We start from the raw sequence: 17,521 nt of genomic DNA on the forward strand, positions 1-17,521 counted from the left end.
AAATACCATATAAACAGATCTAGATGAGAAAAACTATAAAACTCTGATGACTCTGATGAAGGATACCAAAGAACTAAATGTTCATGGGTAAGAAAATTCGATATTGTCAAGATGCCAGTTCTTCCCAACTCGATCTGTAGTTCCAACACAATCCCCCTCAAAATTCCAGTAACTTATTTTGTGGATAAAAACAGACTGATTCTAAAGTTTATATGGAGAGACAAAAAACCCAGAATAGCCAATTCAGTATTGAAGGAGAATAAAGTCAGAGAGGACTGACAATAACCAATCTCAAGACAGTGTCGTATTGGTGAAAGAATTGACAAAAACGTCAATGGAACAGAACAGAGAACCTAAAATAGACCCACATAAATATAACCAACTGATATTCTTTTCTTTAAAATATGGAATACTTGGGGCTCCTGGGAGGCTCAGTGGGTTAAAGCCTCTGCCTTCCGCTCAGGTCATGATCCCAGGGTCCTCAGATCTAGCCCGGCATCGGGCTCTCTGTTTGGCAGGGAGCCTGCTTCACCCTCTCTCTCTCTGCCTGCCTCTCTGCCTACTTGGGATCTCTGTCTGTCAAATAAATAAATAAAGCCTTTTAAAATATGGAACACTTCACACATTTGCGTGTCATCCTTGTGCAGGGGCCATGCTAATCTTTTCTGTATCGTTCCAATTTTAGTATATGTGCTGCCGAAGCGAGCACTATAACCAACTGATTTTTTTTTTTAAGATTTTATTTATTTATTTGACAGAGAGAGAGACAGCGAGAGAGGGTGCACAAGCAGGGGGAGTGGGAGAGGGAGAAGTAGGCCTCCCACTGAGCAGAGAGCCCAATGCTGGGCTCGATCCCATGACCTTGAGATCATGACCTGAGCCGAAGGCAGAGGCTTAACGACTGAGCTACCCAGGTACTGCTCAACTGATTTTTAATAAAAAAGCAAAGACAATACAATGGAGCAAAGATATTCTTTTCAATAAATGGTATTGAAACAATTGGACATCTATCCACCAAAAAATGAATCTAAATATAGGCCTACATTCCTCACAAAAACTCACTCAAAATGGATCATAGACCTAAACATAAACCTCAAAACTATAGAACTTCTATTTTTTTTAAAGGTTTTATTTATTTATTCGACAGAGACAGAGAGAGCACAAGCAGGGAGAGCAGCAGCAGGAGAGGAAGAAGCAGGCTCCCCACTGAGCAGGGAGCCTGACGCATGGCTCGATCACAGGACCCTGAGATCACTACCCAAGCTGAAGGCAGATGCCTAACCAACCGAGCCACCCAGGTGTCCCCCAAACTACAGAACTTCTAGAAGAAAACACAGGAAAAGCTCTAAATCAGGTCGTAACTTTGTAGACCTTAGATCAGGTCATAACTTTGTAGCTAGAACAGCAAAGGCATGATTCATGAAAGAAATAATTATTAAGCTAGACTTCATTAACATTAAAAACTTCTGCACTGCAAAAGACAATGAATGTCAAGAGAATGAGGAGACAGGCTATGGATGATGATAAAATATTTACAAAAGATACATCTATAAAGGACTGTTGTCCAAACTATATAAACTCTTGAGGTGCCTGGGCGGCTCAGTTGGTTAAGTGTCTGCTTTTGGCTTGGGTCATGATCATGGGGTCCTGGGATTGAGCCCCACATCGATCAGGCTCCTTGTTCAGCAGGGAATACACTTCTTCCTCTCCCTCTGCCTGTGTGCGCTCTCTCTCTCTCTCTCTCTCTCTGTGTGTGTCAAATAAATAAATAAATAAAATCTTTAAAAACAAAATACATAAACTCTTAAAGCTCAACAACATGAAAATTAACAATCTGATTAGAAAATGGACAAAAATCCTGAAGAGACACCTCACCAAAGAATAGATACCGATGGCACGTAAGTATATGAAAAGTTGCTCAACATCCTACGTCATCAGGTAAATGAAAATTAAAATAAAGATGAGATGTCACGTGTATAGGAAAAGCCTCATAGTCCTCCTATATGCTTGTCCTTTACTCTCACGTGACAACCATACTCACAATGCTGCTGACACCTGATGTGTGGAGGTTCCCCCCACCCCACACCAAGCAATTCTGCAACACCTGCTGGGTGGTCTGCAATTTACCTCCATTCTCACACTATCTCCTGAGAGATCTCACAGGTGAAGGGCTCACTCCCCCAGGACTTCCTCTACTTCAGATGCCAGTCACAAGTAGTAGCCCTAGGTTACCCAGAACTCTGTCCAACTGTCTCCAGGTCAGAGGTTCTCATGACCACCTCCTCCTTGGATCTGACTAAACTGCTGGTTCACAGATCTCAGGGACACAGTTACTGAACTTGACCAGTTTATTTATTTATTTATTTATTTATTTTATTTATTTGACTGACAGACAGAGATCACAAGTAGGCAGAGAGAGGAGGAAGCAGGCTCCCTGCTGAGCAGAGAGCCTGATGCGGGGCTCGATCCCAGGACCCTGGGATCATGACCTAAGCCGAAGGCAGAGGCTTTAACCCACTGAGCCACCCAGGCGCCCCCCTTGACCAGTTTATTAAAGGATATGATAAAAGCGAGACGATCAGCCAGATGAAGAGATATATAGGGCAAGATCTGGGAGGGTTCCAGGCTCCTGTCCCTGTGGAGTTGGGGTGTATCACCCTCCTGGCACGTGGATGTGTTTACCCACCTGGAAGCTCCCCAAACTTCAGACTATTGGGGTTTTGTGGAGGCCTCCTCATGGAGGCATTAATTATTAATTCCATTTCTATCCCCTCTCCCCACTCTCCAGAATGAGGGGACAGGGCTGAAAATTCCAAGCTTAATCGTGGTCTTTCTAGTGAGCAGGCCCACACAGGAGCCAACCAGGAACCCACCCAGGGTCACTTCATTAGAACAAAAGACACTCCTATCTCCAAGGAAATACCAAGGGACTTCAGATGCCTATGTCAGGAACCTGGCTCAAAGATCAAATATCAGAACAAAAGATGCTCCTTATGCTCTTATCACGGGAAATTACAGGGGTTTAGAAGCTCTGTGCCAGGAACCAGGGGCAGAGACCAGCATATATTTTTTCTGTTATTTCATACCACTCCACACCTAAATGGCCAATATCCAGAAGTCTGACAATGCCAGATGCTGATGATGGTGTGGAGCAGCAGGAACTCTCCGTCATCGCTGGGGGGAGCATAGAACGGGGGAGACACTTTGAAGACCAGTCTGGCGGTTTCTTACAAAACTAAATACATTCTTCCCATAATTCCAGTAATTGTGCTCCTGGGCATTTACCCAAGTGAACTGAAAACACATTCACAAAAAAAACCTGCCTGGGGATGTTCACAGCAGCTCTATTTATAATTGCAAAAGCTTGAAGAAACCAAGATGTCCTTCAGTTGGTGAATGGATAAAGAAACCATGCTTCGTGCAGACAAGGAGGAAACTGAAATGCATATTCCTAAGTGAAAGAAACCGTTCTGAAAAGGCTGCTTATTATACAATTTGAACTACATGACAGACTGGAAAATGCAAAACTATGCAAAGAGGAAAAAGATCAGTGGTTGCCAGGGGCTAGTGGAGAAGGACGGTGGAATAGAAGAGATGGAGCCCAGAGGATTTTTAGGGCAGTGAAACGACTCTGCGTGATACCGCACTGGCGGATATGTGTTATTACACATTTGTCAAAACCCATAAAATGTATAACCCCAAGGGTGAACCTAGAGTAAACCATGACCTTTGGGTGATATGATAATAATGGGACAATGATTAGAACGGATGTGCCCTTTGGTGAAGGATGTCCATAGCGGGGTTGACAGTGGGGGAGCTGTGTATGTGTGGGGATGAGGGGGTAAATGAGAATGCTCTGCACTTTTCGCTTAGTTTTTCTCTGAACTTAAAAAACTAAGTTTATTAGTTTAAAAATATTGCCTATGTGTAGGACTACACAAGCGGTTATTTATGGGGCGCCTGGGTGGCTCAGTTAGTTGGGTGTCCAACTCTTGATTTCCGCTCAAGTCATGATCTCAGGGTCACGGAATGGATCCTCATGTCCAGCTCCGAGCTCCACGTGGAGTCTGCTTGGGATTCTCTCTCTCCCTCTGCCCCTCCCTCCCGCTCATTCGTGCTTTCTCTCTCTCTCTCAAACAAATCTTCAAAAAAACCACAAAGGGTTATTTATGGTAGCAAATATGTGTAAGCAATCTTACAGTCTGAGGGCAGGGACATGGTTATGTGAATTACATCCCACAGCCACTAGTTCTATCTGTGAAGCATTTATAATGAGCAGAGCAAATGCTGAGACACTGAAAAAGGCAGGTATCTAGAACTATACAAACGGGATAATAAAACTATGTATTACAAAAACCTGGGAGGATGACATGCTGAAATGTTAGCAGTCAGTTGTCTTTGGGTTTTAAATTTTGTTTTTATAAATGTATATTCTTTTAATTGTAAAACTCATGATAAAAACTTTAAAAATACAGAAATGAATAGCAAACAAATCACCCATAATCCCATTACCTGCCGGTAACAGAGGGTACCTTCAATTGAGAGAGAGTGGGTGATTTTCTTTTCTTTCTGTGTTCTACTACTTGCAGATTTTCTACTACTAGTAGTAAATTTACTACTTGATCTTGGAGTTGTGAGTTTGAGCCCCACATGTGGTGGGTATTTACTTAAAATTAACAAAAAAATTTAAATAAGTAAATAAATATAATCCTTTTCAGGCACCAGTTCTAAGGCCACCAACAGCCTCTCCACGGAATTTTCCAAATCCTCCAGATTGAATGGGGGCTCTCATCCCTATCTATGCTGATTCGTGTCTGTTTCAGCTCAGGACACAGCTTACTCTGTGTGCTTATTAATTGTGTACTTGCATTTCCTTTTCTCCTTGCAGGCGGAGACAAGTCTTTTTTAATTTTTTTTAAAGATTTTATTTATTTATTTATTTGACAGACTGAGATCACAAGTAGGCAGAGAGGCAGGCAGAGAGAGAGGAAAGGAAGGAGGCTCCCTGCTGAGCAGAGAGCCCGATGTGGGGCTCCATCTCAGCACCCTGGGATCATGACCTGAGCCGAAGGCAGAGGCTTTAACCCACTGAGCCACCCATGCGCCTCACAGGCGGAGACAAGTCTTACCCTTTCTGCAGCCCAGCTCTGAATCTAGAATTTACTGATTAAATATCTGCCATGTTCCGTGGTCGCGTCCCTGCCAGCATATATGTGTGCTCTCTCCCCAGCCAATACAGTGGATGCTCAAAGAGGATCTGTCTTCTTTTAGGGGAGCTGGATGGCCTGAATCTCTCCCAGCTTCCTAGCTTGTAGGTTGCTCCATCGCTCCCTCCCACGGACCAGGACACAAAGGGCGCGGCATTTTCTCCAGAAGGGCCCCAGTCATAATGCACCTTTGTATGAAGCGGCAACCTTTGCACTGGCTCCAATTAGTATTTTCAGAGAAATCCGTTTATCAGATTAACTAGCTGGCACTGACATGCAGAACCTGACCCTGGGACAGAGATAGAGGCAAACTAAGGTGGGGTGGTGAGCAGGTGGCCGAGCAAAGATCGGGCTGGTGGGGAGCAGTGGGGAGCCAGATGGGTGTTCTGGGGTAGACGAGGCCGTCTGGGGGCAAGACAAGTAAGGGGGCGGGGATTAAGGCTGGGGACATGAAAATACATTTCCTGGGACGCCTGGGTGGCTCAGTTCTTGGGCATCTGCCTTCGGCTCGGGTCATGATACTGGGGTCCTGGGATCGAGCCCCGTCGGGCTCCTTGCTCGGTGGGGAGCCTGCCTCGCCCTCTCTCACTCTCCCTCTGCTTGTGTTCCCTCTCTTGCTGTGTCTCCTCTCTCCGGCAAATAAATAAATAAATAGATAAATCTTTTAAAAAAAACAAAGAAAAGAAAATACATTTCCCTTATTTTACCTAAATGCTTAGAGCCACAGCGTGAGCTGAAAATCAGGAGCAGCAGGAGAATCTGGCTGGACACCAAGAACAGCCTCAGTCTATCGTTTTAGGATTTCAGGTGATCATTTCTTTTCTGTCCCCAATGATGGCAATATCCACAATTATATAGCACTTACACTGTGCCATGGTCTATGCTTTTTATTATATGAACTTGAATCAATCTAAAAAGCAAGGGAGAGAGATGAAGTAAGTTGCCCAAGTTCCCACAGCCCGATGTGGACAATCTAGAGTACGGAATCCATCAGAACCTGTGCTCAGTCCGGCTGCGTGCTCTCCCCAAATGCTGAGAGGGCACAGAGAGATCCTCCCCTCCAGGAGCAGGCGCCCCTTCCCTCCCCCACCAGGGCCTCTGCTCAACCCTTTCACTTTTCCTTTCTGGTTCTACAGGAGGAAGCAAAAGGGCTAGAAAGCCTGTAGCAATGAGGTGATTTTTACTTGCCTTCAGGGGCAGTTTAGAGGTGACCAAGAAACAAGCTCAAAAAAATAAAATAGAGTGAGATCCTCCCATCCTTAATTGTGTGGTATTCAAAAGCTCCCTCTGGGGATGCCTGGGTGGCTCAGTCGGTTAAGCATCTGCCTTTGGCTCAGGGATTGAGTCCAGAATCAGGCTCCTTACTCAGCAGGGACCCTGCTTCTCCCTCTGCCTGTGACACCCTCTGCTTGTGCTCTCCCTCTCTCTCTAATAAATAAATAAATAAAATCTTCAGAGGAAAAAAAAAAAGCTCCCTCCATCTGTCTGCCCACCCAACTGCTGAGTTTAATTTAGCCTTGCAAATAACCTCTAAGCACCTCCTGAAATTGAGACAAGTTCGGGCATTTATTTATTATTATTTTTTTTAAGATTTATTTATTTGACAGACAGAGATCACAAGTAGGCAGAGAGGCAGGCAGAGAGAGAGGAGGAAGCAGGCTCCCCGCTAAGCAGAGAACCCGATGCAGGGCTTGATCCCAGGACCCTGGGATCATGACCTGAGCTGAAGGGAGAGGCTTTAACCTGCTGAGCCACCCAGGCGCCCCAAGTTCGGGCATTTAAAAAATATTTATTGTAGGGGTTTCTGGGTGGCTCAGTTGGCTAAGCATCCGACTCTTGGTTTCAGCTCAGCTCTTGAGCTCAGGGTCCTGGGACCGAGCCCTGCGTCAGGCTCCACACTCAATGGGGTGTCTTCTCCGCACCTCCCTCACTCTCGCTTCCTCAGCCCCTCCCCGCACCTTGTGCACACTCTCTCTCAAATAAATAAATAAACTAACTCACTAACTTATTGAATACCTACTGTGTGCCAAACACTGGTGTAAGTGCCAGAATAATTTTTTTGGCTGAAAGGATTATTATTCTTACTTTTTAAAGATTTTATTTATTTACTTGTCAGAGAGAGAGAGAGAGAGAGCGCGTGCACGGGCGCACACAAGCGCACACAAGCAGAGGGAGTGGCGGGCAGAGAGAGAAGCAGGCTCCCCACTGAGCAGGGAGCCGGATGTGGGGATCAATCCCAGGACCGTGGGATCATGACCTGAGGTGAGGCAGATGCCCAACTGACTGAGCCACCCAGGTGCCCCAGCTGAAAGGATTATTATAGTCAACAAGATGGCAGAAAAATTTGAGGATCTCCTCAAGCAGAGATGGAACACATGTGACTACGGAGGTGACTCCCTTGTCCTCCTGGGCCCAGGTCTTCCCAAGAAGAGCAGCCATAGGAACAGGTCGGGAGTGGCTGATGTCAAAGATGTCTCTGAGGTAGAAGATGCTTAATAGGGGGCTTTGGGGGTGCCTGGGTGGCTCAGTGGGTTAAAGCCTCTGCCTTTCGCTCAGGTCATGATCCCAGGGTCCTGGGATCGAGCCCCGCATCGGGCTCTCTGCTCGGCAGGGAGCCTGCTTCCTCCTCTCTCTCTCTCTCTGCCTGCCTCTCTCCCTGCTTGTGATCTCTGTCTGTCAAATAAATAAATAAAAATCTTTAAAAAAGAAAATTAGGGAGCTTGGAGGTCCCAGAGACTGTGTCACCACAAGATGTAAGAGGCCTAGATCCCTGTGTCACCGCTTGGAGGTTGTGAAGTGAGGAAAAGCTGTCTGACTTGTTGTAATCCTCTTACAATACAGTGGTGTTGGGAGAATGACAGGTGACAGTGCCGGTATGTTTGGTGGAGCTGGGGAAATGGGCTTCCCCCAGTCTCAGAAGCTTTCCCCCAATTGGTCAGCCTCCTCCCCACAGGGTCCATCTCTTCTGCAGGGTCTCAAAGCACCTTGTTTGAATTTCTACAATGGCACTTAGACTGGATGTTCTGGGGTCAGGCTTCTATTGGGTGGTGAGCTCCTGAAGGGTAGGGCTTCATGACAGCCCATCTCCCCAGCTCCACCAAACATACCCAAGGGGTCCTACTGCAGATCAAGACCACGGTGGCCAGGCACTGCACTGAGCTCTTTTCATCGCTATTTTTTTAAACTTTCTTTCTTTCTCTCTTTCTTCCTTCTTTCTCTCTCTCTCTCTCTCTTTCTTTTTTTAGAAAGAGAGTGAGGCGGGGAGGAGCAGAGGAAGAGAGAGAATCCCAAAAGACTGCCCGCTGAGCTCAGAGCCCCACGCAGGGCTCCATCTTACAACCCCGAGATCATTACCTGAGCAAGAACCAAGAGTCAGATGCTCAAATGATTGAGCCACCCAGGTGCCCGTCATCATTATTTTACTCCATTCTCAGAGCAACCCCAGGAAGTAGTCATTATTATTGCAACTTCAAAGACGAGGAAGCGGAGACTCTAGTTATATATTTGGTCACCTACTGGTAAGTTGAGGAGCCAGAACTCAGATAAAAGCAAGAGCGACACAACGAACATAATCATAAACACACAGACATTGAGTTAGTATTTATTGAATACTTACGATGTCCCAGATAATTTAGTACTTTTATTAAAAAAGATTTTATTTATTTATTTAACAGACAGATCATAAGTAGGCAGAGAGGCAGGCAGAGAAAGAGAGGAGGAAGCAGGCTCCCCACTGAGCAGAGAGCCTGATGCGGGGCTTTATCCCAGGACTCTGGGATCCTGACCTGAGCCAAAGGCAGAGGCTTAACCCACTGAGCCATCCAGGTGCCCAGTACTTTTTTCTTTTCAATATTTTATTTATTTATTTGACAGAGAGAGATCACAAGTAAGCAGAGAGGCAGGCAGAGAGAGGGGGAAGCAGGTTCCCCGCTGAGCAGAGAGCCCATTGCGGGGCTTCATCCCAGGACCTGAGCCGAAGGCAGAGGCTTTAACCCACTGAGCCACCCAGGTGCCCCCCAGTACTTTTTTCTAAAGTAAACTCTATGCCCAACCCGAGGTTCGAACTCCTGATCCAAGATCAAGATGAGTCACATGCTCAACCAACTGAGCCAGCCAGGCACCTCTAATTTAGTACTTTTATACACTGACATCTTGCAGTTATCCTAGGAAGTAGTATCTACAAATGCAAAAGTAGAACTTGCCAGCTAAGTTCTTAACCACTGTGGCTTTAAGTAGGCTTTGGGGGGACACTCACTATTAAAGGACTAGAAAGTTAATAATGTGCAAAAACACTTTACACTTTGCAAAATGATTTCACGTATCTTATATCATTTGATTCTCACATCCTGGTGAAGGGGGATAGGCAAGGCAAGGGTTCTGATACTCAAATTAACGAGGAGGAACCTAAGACTTCGAGATACAATCAAGATTAGAATGGTCTTCTGACTTCTAATCCAAGCCTCATTAAAAGCAAAGGTAGAAAAGAAATAATACATAGGCTGAATGTTAAATGATGGAAATAATATAATAAATACTAACAGAAAGGAAGTTTATGCCAAAAAAATTTTTTTAAGATTATTTATTTACTTGAGAAAGAGAGACAGAGAGAGAGAGAGAGAGCACGAGCAAGAAGGAGAGAAGAAGCAGGCTCCAGGGATCCCACCGTGGGCCTCCATCCCAAGCCCCTGGAATCATGACCTGAGACAAAGGCACCCCAATCGGTGCCAAATATTAGCATGGGATAAAACAGACGCTGAGGCAAAAAGCATTATAAGAGATATTCACCATATGATGACTTGAAAACGTGATAGAATAAAAATTTGTTTGCTAGAATAATACAATTAATTCCAAATCTGTATATCCCAAATAAGAAAAGCTTTGAAATATATAAAGCTAAACCTGACAAAACTATAAGGAGAAATTAATAAATCCACGTCGGGGCAGGAGAGTTTTAATACATCTTTTTTAGTAATTGATAGATCAAAGAGCACCTGGGTGGCTCAGTCAGTTAAGCGTCTGCCTTTGGCTCAGGTCATGATCTCAGGGTCCTGGAATCGAGCCCCATGTCAGGCTTCCTGCTCAGCAGGGAGTCTGCTTCTCCCTCTCCCTCTGCCCTTTCCCCTGCTGCTCATGCTCTGTCTCTCTCAAATAAAGAGAATCTTAAAAAATTGTAATTTATAGATCAAGCAGATAAAAAATAGTCTATGTATATATGTGTATAGATATCAAGCTTATTAAATAAATACGTATGTGTATTAGAAAACAGGCATTCTTTTTTTTTTTAAGATTTTATTCATTTATTTGACAGAGAGAGAGATCACAAGCAGGCAGAGAGGCAGGCAGAGAGAGAGGGAAGCAGGCTCCCGACCGAGCAGAGAGCCCGATGCAGGACTCGATCCCAGGACCCCAAGATCATGACCTGAACCCAAGGCAGAGGCTCAACCGTCTGAGCCCCCAGGCGCCCCCGAGAACATGCATTCTTTTTGAGCATACAAATTTACTACATTTTAGATCATAGGCAACGCTCAAAACATTCACAAAAAATGTGTTATAAAGACTGAATTAACTGACCCAAGTGGAATTAACTTAGAAATTATCGGCAACAACAAAAAGTTCTACCCATGTGGAAATTTTAAAACATACTTCTAAATAACTTAGAGATCAAAGAATCTTCACGGAAAAATTTTAAGAACTAGAACTAAATGAAAATCAAAATGCTATATCATAAAACTTATGAGATGCCTACATTCAGACCCAGCTTTTCCAATTCCAGGAACCCATCCAAGAGAAATGAAAGTTTATGTTCACAAAAGACTTGTACAAGGATGTTCACAGTTGGTTTATTTGTAATAGTGAAAAACTGGAAATAATCCAAACGTGCATCAACAAAGAATGAATGAACAAATAGTGTATATCCATCTATATATTGAAATAAACTCAGTAATAAAATGGAACTAATTAATACATACAACATGTACTGAGTGACAGAAGTCAAACCGTAAAGAGTATATACTGTATGATTCCATTTAGGTGAACTTGTAGCCAAGTGTATTTCTAAACTCATTAACTCTGGTGGTGAAGGGTGGACAGATCCATAAAGAACCCCATGGCCATGGAACTTTCTAGAATGATGGAAATGTCCTATATCTCAATCTGGATGATGGCAACATGGGCATTTACATTTGCCCAAACTAAAAAAACTGAAGATTTTAAGACCTGTGCATTGTACGAAATGTGTATTCAGTCAGGAAAAAAACATATAGGTGTTTCAGTAAGGAACACCCTGTAGGTGTTTGTTTGTTTGTTTGTTTGTTTGTTTTGACAGACAGAGATCACAAGTAGCCAGAGAGGCAGGCAGAGAGAGGGGAAAGCAGGCTCCCTGCTGAGCAGAGAGCCCGATATGGGGCTAGATCCCAGGATCCTGAGATCATGACCTGAGCAGAAGGCAGAGGCCTAACCCACTGAGCCTATAAGGCGCCCCCTTATAGGTGTTTTTTAAGCACACATATTAGAAAAGAAACAGATTCCAAATTGATCAACCAAGCTCAGAAGTAAGGAAGTTAAAAAAAAAAAAAGAGCAGCAGAATAAGTCCTAAGAGCCCAGAAAGAAAGGAGAAAGCAGTAAGATAAGAGTAAAAATCAATGAAATGGAAAATAAATAGTAGGGAAAATCAAGAAAGCCCAAAGTCATATGCTCGGGCGCCTGGGTGGCTCAGTGGGTTAAGCCTCTGCCTTCAGCTCAGGTCATGATCTCAGGGTCCTGGGATTGAGTCCCGCATGGGGCTCTCTGCTCAGCAGGGAGCTTGCTCCCCCCCACCCTCTGCCTGCCTCTCTGCCTGCTTGTTATCTCTGTCAAATAAATAAATCAAATCTTTAAAAAAAAAAAAGTCATATGCTCAAAGGACTAATAAAATAGACAACACTTAGGTAGTATTGATCAAGAAAAAAGATATAAATAATGTTACAGATTTTATTTTATTTTTTAAATTTTATTTATTTATTTCACAGACAGAGATGACAAGCAGGCAGAGAGGCAGGCAGAGAGAGAGGAGGAAGCAGGCTCCCGGCTGAGCAGAGAGCCCGATGTGGGGCTCGATCCCAGGACCCTGAGATCATGACCTAAGCCGAAGGCAGAGGCTTTAACCCACTGAGCCACCCAGGTGCCCCAATGTTACAGATTTTAAAAGTGATATACTTAAGGCTACAGGTGAGTTTTAAAAAATTTTGTTATTTATTTACTTATTTGACAGCGAGAGAGCACAAGCGGGGCGGGGGGGTGGCAGGCAGAGGGAGAAGCCCACTCTCCACTGAGCAGGGAGTCTGAGGCAGGACTCAATCCCAGGACCCTGAGATCATGAGCTGAAGGCAGACACTTAACTGATGCAGCAACCCAGGCACCCTTACTGCTGAGTTTTAAAAATGAGAAATATATAAACAAGTTTATGCCAATAAATTTGAGGCAAACTGGACAATACTACAGAAAAATACAATTTAACAAAACTAATCCAAGAATAAAGAGAAAAACCTATATAGTCCCATATGCAGAATAACCACGTATTTTATTAGCCGAACCAGGACATCTTTGAAAGGAGCCACTATTATAAATATGCCAGGGAATAGGCAAAACCTGGCTTTAGCCCAGGCAAACCAGGATGTGTAGTCACTTTACTTACAGCCATGAACAAAATAAAAAATGTTCCAACAAAGATGATACTAGGTCTAGAAGATTTTCTAGGAATGCTTAACCAAACACACAAGTGCATCGATTCCAATTTTATGCCACTTTTCTTTTTTTTTTTTTTTTTATTTGACAGAGCGACACAGCGGAGAGAGGGAACACAAGGAGGGGAAGCGGGAGAGGGAGAAGCAGGCTTCCCCGGAGACCGACCTGGGGCTCTGATCCCAGAAGGCAGGGATCACGACCTGAGCGGAAGGCAGAAGCTGAACGACTGAGCCACCCAGGCGCCCCATTATGCCACTTTTTCTTGGAGATTAAAAAATAAAGAAACCCTCCCAACTTATTCAATGATATTAGTAAAATGCCAATTCCAATCAGCCAAATATAGTATGAGAAAGAAAGTCAACAGGTTAAATAATTTAGGAGCATAGATGCTGATCAAGTTTGTTCAAAATATAACCAGACCAAACCAGACCTAGCCGTATATTAAAAAGATAATATAAGGGCACCTGGGTGGATCAGTCAGTTAAGCATCTGCCTTCAGGTAATAATCCCCATGTTGGGCTCCCTGCTCAGCGGGGAGCCTGCTTCTCCCTCTCCCCCTTTGTGCATGCGCTCTCTCTCAGTCTCTCACTCTCTCTCAAATAAATAAATAAAATCTTTAATATAAAAAATAAAAAATAGAAAGATAATATATCATGCAACAATTCGATTTATCCCAGAAATGCAAAGAAAGTTTAACATAAAAATATTCTGGTAATTTAGGACATTCACAATGATCATTTCAATAGATGCAGAAAAAGCATTTGATAAAATTCAACCCCAACATGTTAAAAAGCGTTTACCAAAAATCTACAGCAATCGTTATTACTAGTACCCTAAGAAGCACTTCTTTCCGGGGGATGGAGGGTTGGGCAAAATGAGTGAGGGGAGTGGGAGATAGAGGATTCCAGTGATGGAATGAACAAGCCACACAAATAAAAGGTACAGCAAAGGGAACATAGTCAATGGCAGTGTAATAGTGTCGTATGCAGTCAGGTGGTAGCTGTCCTCGTGGTGAGCACAGCACAACCTATAAACCTCTTAATTTTAAATCAAGATGTTGTATACTTGAAATTACTGTAACATTGTGTCAACTATCCTTCAACTGAGAAAAGTGGGGAGGTGACTGGCTGTTTCAGTCAGAAGAGCATGTGACTCAAGAGGTGCCTGGGTTGCTCAGTGGGTTAAGCCTCTGCCTTGGGCTCAGGTCATGATCTCAGGGTCCTGGGATGGAGCCCTGCATTGGGCTCTCTGTTTAGCGGGGAGCCTGCTTCCTCCTCTCTCCCTCTCTCTCTGCCTGCCTCTCTGCCTACTTGTGATCTCTCTCTCTGTCAAATATAAAAATCTTAAAAAAAAAAAAGGGGGGGGGGCGCCTGGGTGGCTCAGTGGGTTGAAGCCTCTGCCTTCGGCTCAGGTCATGATCTCAGGGTCCTGGGATCGAGCCCCGCATCAGGCTCTCTGCTCCGCGGGGAGCCTGCTTCCTCCTCTCTCTCTGCCTGCCTCTCTGCCTAGTTTTGATTTCTCTCTGTCAAATAAATAAAATCTTAAAAAAAAAAAAGGAGGAGCATGTGACTATTGACTTCAGGGTCCTGAGTTTGAGCCCCACATCGGGTGTAGAGATTACTAAAAAACAAAAACAAAAAACATATATATACATATATATGTATGTGTGTATACACACACACACACACACACACACAGCATTTTCTTCAAACTCAGGAACAAGTCAAGGAGGCCAGCTGTTCCTGCTTCTAGCTGACATCACACTGGACCAACAGCAGAAAGGAAAGGAAAATACATTTGAGGTATGCAATTAGAAAGAAACAATGCCATTAGTAATAGATGATGTGACTGTTTGGAGAGAAACCCTTCAAATCCATAAGTTACTAAAATTGATTAGGAGAATGATCAACAAAACTCAGTATGTCCGTGGTGCTCACTGGAGCCATGGCACCAAAAGGGACACATAGGCAATGTCCATGGACTTGCTGATGTTGTATTAAATTGCAGGGGGGGTATCACGGGTTCAGTTTTATTACACTGCTTCATAATTTATAAATATATACTTATGTACGCATTTATATTCTTCTGGATCCCATTCGTTATTCAATGTAAACGTTTAAACAGAATGTCTTTCTACTTTCTATATTACACGTTTATTAGTTGTTGTATTCTTTTACAACGCAAATGTCAAAATGGCTGTAGTTGGAAGAAAAAAAATGATTAAAGAAAGAAAAAAACAAAAGCCAATGAACAGAGGCCGGATGGGTCTGATGGATGGGCTGGTGGGTGGCTTTGAGGGTGGTGAATAAGGCCAAGTCCAATTAACGTCAGGACAAGGGCTCAGTCAAGGACAGAGAAGCCTGCAGATTTGGGAGGAGGGGGGCGAGGGAAGACTGATAGCCGTGACCTTTCAGAGGGCAGTTTTTATAGGCCGGCAGGAGGCGGGGCCCAAGAGCAGAGGGTTAAATCATGAATGAATAAATAGCCCCAAACTGGAAACCACCCAAAGGCCCAACAATCAGGGCCTGGTTAAACAACCATAGCGCCATTCATAGAAGAAATGATGCTGTGTCCACACACAGACGGGCTCACAAAATTAGGTGACGTAAAACATTTCAGGGCACAAGATAGCATTTGTGCCGATTACAATCATGAAAGGACATGCGTGTGCAGCGAGGAGCCCACGGGATTGGACCAGATCGAGCCCTCTTTGCCGATACTGTTTTCAGGAGAGGGGTTTTTTGGGTTTTGTTTTTGTTTTCGGAATGCCGGCCACCAACAAACAAAAACACGTCATGTGTCTTTAAAGCCCAAAGCATGGCTGGTGAAGAGATGGACCCAGCAAGTGCCCGCGCCGGGAAGGACTGAGATGGCGGAACAGCTGGAGGCCTGTGAAGGGCTTCGGGCCGGGCCGCAGCCGGTGGTGGAGAGGGGAGGGCGAGGCCGTCTGTTTCCTGGACTGCCTGTTTCTTTTTCTAATTAAAAAGCTGATAATCTTGGGGCACCTGGGCGGCTCAGTTGTTAAGCGCCAGCCTTCGGCTCAGGTCATGATCCCAGTGGGTTTGAGCCCTGCATCGGGCAGCCTGCTGGGCGGGAGGCCTGCTTCTCCCTCTACTCCTCCTCCTGCTTGTGTTCCCTCTTGCTGTGTTTCTATCAAATAAATAAAATCTTTTTAAAAAAATTGATAATCTTCCTTTTAACAAATTCAAACAGTCTAGAAGTGCGTGCACACATGCACGTGTGTGGGGGCGGGGAGAATGAACCCTCGGTGCCCTCCCTGCTCCCCATTGTTAACAGCTGAGGGTAGCTCTCCTGAGCTGAACTGTCTTCTATCAACGCAGCTTACTGGTTTTTTTTTTTTTTTAAATATTTTATTTATTTATTTGACAGAGAGAGACCACAAGTAGATAGAGAGGCAGGCAGAGAGAGGGAGAGAGGAGGAAGCAGGCTCCCCGCTGAGCAGAGAGCCCGATGCGGGACTCGATCCCAGGACCCTGAGATCATGACCCGAGCCGAAGGCAGCGGCTTAACCCACTGAGCCACCCAGGCGCCCAGCTCACTGGTTTTTAATCACAGAAGGAGATAGGCTTTCTCAAGTATAGCATTAGAGGAACAGAAGAGGGAGATGTCCCGTCCTCCAGAGCCGACTTCTGTGGCCAAGTGTCCTTCCAGACTCTTTGGTCTGTGTGCGCGTAAACACCTACATATATTCACATAGGGCTTCAAGGTTGGTTGTTGTTGTTGTTTTAAATATTTTATTTATTTGACAGAGAGAAATCACAACTAGGCAGAAAGGCAGGCAGAGAGAGAGGAGGAAGCAGGCTCCCCGTGGAGCAGAGAGCCCGACGCGGGGCTCGATCCCAGGACCCTAGGATCATGACCTGAGCCGAAGGCAGAGGATTTAACCCACTGAGCCACCCAGGCGCCCCTTGTTGTTTTTTACCAAAGCAGTAAGGTGGTTTTGGAAGATGGGTGAGGTTTGGTGGGATGGAATATGGAGGCCACGACCAAGAAAGAATTCTTGAGACGTTTTTGGTGCAAAATGTTGGTTTATTAAAACACAGACACTGTAAGCCGGAGGCAGAAAGAGAGACTGTCCCCAGGGTCTTAAGGAGTGGCTGACTTTATACTCAGGAGTTGGGGAAGTAAGGAAAAAGGAAGGTTTCAAAAGAACTTTCATATGCTAAAGAGGACCTACGAGATACCTGAGCCCTTGCCATTGTCAAGCTAAGGTTGTTTCCCCCCCAACCCAGCAAGGCATTAACATTCAGATAGTTGGGCGATTCCTGGAAGAATGTCCTGCGTGTCCCATGCAGGAGTGGGGGTGGGGGGGGGTTGTAAGGGGTCAGCTTGTGCTCTGTCTTCAGCCAGCCTTCGGCTCCCTCATCAGCAGGAACATTTTCTTCCCATCATGGAGTGGTTTCACTCTACAATATGTCATGATGGATCACTCCCAAGTCACCACACAGAGATTTACCTCATGCTTGAACAGCTGCCTAATATCCTACAGCATTCAGAGGAAAGGTAAGCTTCAGAGAACAAAGGGACATCGCTTTCCCTAACATTGGTGGAGAAGGAGAGACAAAAGATT

General features: G+C 44.7%; 1 protein-coding gene and 1 non-coding gene across 3 annotated transcripts in view; both read right to left on the minus strand.

The window, feature by feature from the left end:
- Nucleotides 1-17,521, minus strand: part of CCND3 (cyclin D3) — a 94,918-nt gene that overhangs the window by 46,182 nt on the left and 31,215 nt on the right. The window lies entirely within an intron of this gene.
- On the minus strand, nt 603-709 carry LOC123942847. The gene has a single exon (XR_006818484.1). It is a non-coding gene; the product is annotated as a U6 spliceosomal RNA (small nuclear RNA).

The sequence above is a fragment of the Meles meles genome, chromosome 5, assembly GCF_922984935.1.
Source record: "Meles meles chromosome 5, mMelMel3.1 paternal haplotype, whole genome shotgun sequence".
In the NCBI taxonomy this organism is placed as follows: Eukaryota; Metazoa; Chordata; class Mammalia; order Carnivora; family Mustelidae; genus Meles; species Meles meles.